This window comes from Sciurus carolinensis, chromosome 5 (assembly GCF_902686445.1).
Source record: "Sciurus carolinensis chromosome 5, mSciCar1.2, whole genome shotgun sequence".
NCBI classification, from domain to species: Eukaryota; Metazoa; Chordata; class Mammalia; order Rodentia; family Sciuridae; genus Sciurus; species Sciurus carolinensis.
In genome coordinates this window covers 41,553,455-41,557,807 of record NC_062217.1, presented here as the reverse complement: position 1 = coordinate 41,557,807, position 4,353 = coordinate 41,553,455, and the positions used below count along the sequence as shown (strand labels likewise).

Sequence of the window (4,353 nt, the reverse complement as noted above, 5' to 3'; positions counted from 1 at the left end):
TCTATATCACTTTTGTCAATTATACCTAATAAAACCAGAGAAAATTTTGAAAAACAATACAGTTTATCATTTTTCTGGACAATTCACAGTATATATTTATATCATAAAGGTTCTGAGAAATCCTGCAATAAAGAAAAATGTAACTTAAAAACATTATAGATCATTGTTTAGGATTCTTTTCAAGGCCTGAGCTTAAAGCAGACACATCTCCTTTCTCCATCTCCTTCTATTTCAAAAGGTCTAAGGACTCCTTCCCATGAGGAGCTGGGAAATACACCTTTCCGACCCATTGAGTTGGTTTCATATCCCAAGTGATGAACACTGAGCTTTAAATTAGTTAGTGTAACAGCCTGACCCCAGTGCTTCCCGAGAACTGTAAATCTGACATTGAGAGTGAAGGACAGAGAGTGAAATAGCAACGGTTAGGGTAGAATGTCCAGGGAAGGGCCAGATTGAAGGCAACTCCAAACTGCCTAGGAAGAGTACTGTGAGCACTTCTCCAAGTGAGAAAGCTCTGCACCCTGCTCCATGCAGGATCCTGGAGTTAATAAAGCCTCTGCGAGACTGCCAGTGAATGTCAGAGGACAGAAAATGAGATGTGCTGGTCAAAGAACTCCAATCCAGAGCCTGGCATGGAGGGGTGGACTTCCCAGCCTCCCAGTGTCCCACCACAGGGTCACAGGCAGGAGCATCTGGATGCTTCTGCACCATGACCTTTGCCCTCATAAAGTGAGGGCAAAACCAGATTCTCCATCAACCTCCAGGGAAAGCTGGAATCAGACCCAGATTTACTGTAATTTAGAAAAATAGACTGTTTTTCTCTCAAGTTTCATTTATAGTAATAAGAAGGATGAAGTGAAGTCACGTCTCCTTTTCAGATCTGACCTGGATGATGTAACAGGTGCAGAAGAAGGCCTCATTCCTTCCTGGCTAGGCCATCCCTGGGCAGTGCCATCCCCCATGGAACAGAGGTCATTGTCCAGCACTGGCTGATTGGCTGGGCATCAGCTGTCAAGCATCCAGCCCTCCAGAACAGAGTTAAGGAGAATGGAGGTGAAAGAGCTTCTGAGCAGCCAAAGCAATGTTGGTCCAGCTCCACGGATTCATGTCTGCCCTTAATTCTATAGAAAACCTCCTCTTGTCCTGAGGGGGAGTCTACAGAGGAATACTGCTACCCACAACATACAAACTGGAGGTTGTCAGGGCATGAGGAGCTGTCAATTACTGTTGTCTGGTTAGACTGGAATCAGAAGACTGGAGAATAACGTGGAAAGAGGAAATAAAGGACAGCTGAGGTAAGTGACTGCCATTGTCAAGGCAGGTTGGGGTGAGGGGGCAAACCACAGTGGGTAGAGAAAGAAAATAACTTGAGGTCTAATAGTTTCATTTGGACAATAAATCCCACGTGACTCAAAGGGCCCTAGCACCATAGTTCTCAAATCTTCAGAAAACCTGGAGAATAGATTTTAAGTGCAGATTCCAGAGGCCTTTCCCAGGTATTCCGTTTGAGGGTACCTAGGGTCAGGTCCAGGAATCTAAAGCTTGTTCATAATTCCCTGATGTTTCTGTAACAGTTAGTCCTCGGACCCCTTTTCAGGACACACTCACGTAAGGGTATGAGGACACCCAAGTTATCCATCCCTTCAACGATATTTGTTTAAAATGCATCTGGGAATTACAGAGAGGGAGGTAGCAAAGGCATAGCCCCGCCCTCAGGAAGCCCGCAGTTTGCTTGGATACACAAACAGGTCAATCAAATCTTCAATAGTGGGGTCACTGCTGCACAGACAAGGATGTGTGTGTGTGTGCTGTGTGCACACTCACGTACCACGTTAGTAACACAATAAACCCTACTTTGGCAGGTCTGAGAAGCTTTCATTAATGAGGCGAAGCTGGAGCTGCATGGTAAACAGGATGAGTTCACCAGCTGACATGAGGGAAAGAACATTTCAACAAGTAGGCCCTGAGGGTAAGAAAGTGAGGACATCAAACTGAGGTTGAACTGTAAATCTGACATTGAGAGTGAAGGACAGAGAGGGGAATAGCAAAAGCTAAGGTAGAATGTCCAGGGAAGGGCCAGATTGAAGGCAACTCCAAACTGCCAACTTTCGTGTGAGGAAGCTCTCTTGTGGGCAGTGGGGACCACTGACATTAGTGTAAAAATGACATAATCAGATTTGTGCCTTTGCTCACTCAGACTCAGGTGGGATCATACTGCTTGTGATGAATAATCTGAATCGTCAACTTGATTGGATTAGAAAATGTCTAAGATTAAAAGCCTTCTGGGTATCTCAATGAGGGAGTTTCTAGGAATGATTGGCATGTGGGATAACAAACTGAAACTGACACCCAACCTAAGTGTGGGCAGCACAGTCCACTAGGTTGGGGGCTTGGAGGGAACAAAATTTGGAAGAACGAGGAAGCAGCAGCAGACACAAGCTCAATTCTTGAATGAGTTCTTAATTGCCGCTGTGATTGCCTGAGAACATTGTACTCTGTTCTTTCACTTGTCCAAAACAGACTCTGCCAGTGACTCTCCAGGGAGTTTCCATGTCTTCCATCCTGTGCTCAGGCTACATGATTGATCCTTCTTGTTCTAAGGCTCCAGCTTCTTGAACTGAGCAGCTATTGGATTCTCCAGTTCTTCAAGCTGTAGATGGTCATTGTGAGACTATCCAGCTTCTGGTTGTATAAGATGATCTAATAAATCCCTTTTTTATAATCATATATATATATATATATGCATAATCACATATCATACATATGTATACAATCATATATAGGGGTGTGTGTGTGTGTGTGTATCCTGTTGGTTATGTTCCTCTAGAGAACTCTAATATACTACAGAAGATAAAGATACTGAAGGTGAAGTTGATGCATTTATTTAAGTAATGGTAATGGTGGAGAAGCACAAGATGCTGCAATTATTTGGTAATATAACAGATGAATTGTGGCTGGGAGAACTGTTGTATGAAGCCCTTGGGAAACCATCGTACTACAGGCCCACAATCTTTTAACCTTAATTCCAAAATTATATATCCTCCTCAATCCCAGAGCCAAAAAGTTCTGGAAAAAAAAAAAAAAAACTCCAAAATTATAATAATTGATTTGGTAGCAGCACCTGACCTGACCTAAAGCAATTTGTGACAAAACCTGCTTTGATCTAAGATTCTGACAATTTTTCATTTATCCCATGTAGTGTAATCATTCATATATTTCACTGCTGAACTATTAAAGTATTTGGTTTCTGGGAGCTGTGTTCTATCTTGTTGGGGATGTTGTGAAACACATGGTTTAGAGCCCAGATTTCCTTTCTAAAATCAGAACAATCCGAATTCACATACGCATTGGGCTACTGCTGTTTTGGAACAGGAATTTTGGATCTGTGAAAAATAGAGCAAAGATGTTGCCCCTACCTAAACACCATAGCATCAAATCAACGAGATGCGGACCTGGGCATGAAGAAAAGGAAGGAATCTTATCTCTGGTTTTGGTTTAGGACAACAGAGACTATCACAATCCCGAATGAGGAAGATTAAAGAACATTCAGTGGGAGTTTAGACTGAAAACTAGGAATTTTAAAATTTAATTATTGATTTTTAAAAAGTGTTTAAATGGGTTCATTACACATGTCTAGAAAATCTACCTGTCTTGGAATACCTCAAACTTCTTCGAAACTACATAAATTAATAATAATAATAATGATGATGATGATGATGCCTGACTTTGGTAGGGCATGTCAGAGCTTATCCACCACTTTCCTAAAACTGTTTAATTCAGTTCTAAACAACTCTAAGGCATTTTTGTATGCATGTGCTCATGGACTGAGCTAAATCTTAATTTCAAATGAGAATTCAGCTTATTTTTACATATGCAAGGTTTCAAAAACTATATCACAACCAGAAAAGTCTCTACACACAAGGAAAGGTTTGATATCCTGGAGGAAGGACTCTGTAGAGCCACGTGGGTTCTGACTATGTGGACCTCCACACCAATGCAAAAGAAGTCTATACAGAGTTCATCAAATAATACAGCTGTGTCAGTCAGCTTTTCATCACTGTGACCAAAATCCTGAGAAAAATAAAGGAGGCTAGATTTATTTTGGCTCATGGATTCAGAGGTTTCAGTTAATGGTCAGCTAACTCCATTGTTTCTGGGTCTGAGGAAGGCCATTATGGCAGAAGGGTGTAGCAGGGAAAAATTGCTTACCTGTCAACTGAGAAGCCCAGAACAGAGAGTGTTTTACATCCATGGGAAAATCTCTCATGGTCCAGACATCATAACTGTAGCAGACACCACTTGCCAAGGAGGCACTTTGATCCTCAGCACCACATAAAAAATAAACAAATAAAA

General features: G+C 41.8%; 1 long non-coding RNA gene across 1 annotated transcript; it reads left to right on the top strand.

Annotated features, from left to right (window-relative positions):
- Positions 1-1,059: 1,059 nt before the first annotated feature.
- Positions 1,060-2,765, top strand: LOC124984532 (uncharacterized). Its single transcript, XR_007108703.1, has 3 exons — positions 1,060-1,295; positions 1,863-1,969; positions 2,521-2,765. It is a non-coding gene; the product is annotated as an uncharacterized LOC124984532 (long non-coding RNA).
- The last annotated feature ends 1,588 nt before the right edge of the window (positions 2,766-4,353 follow it).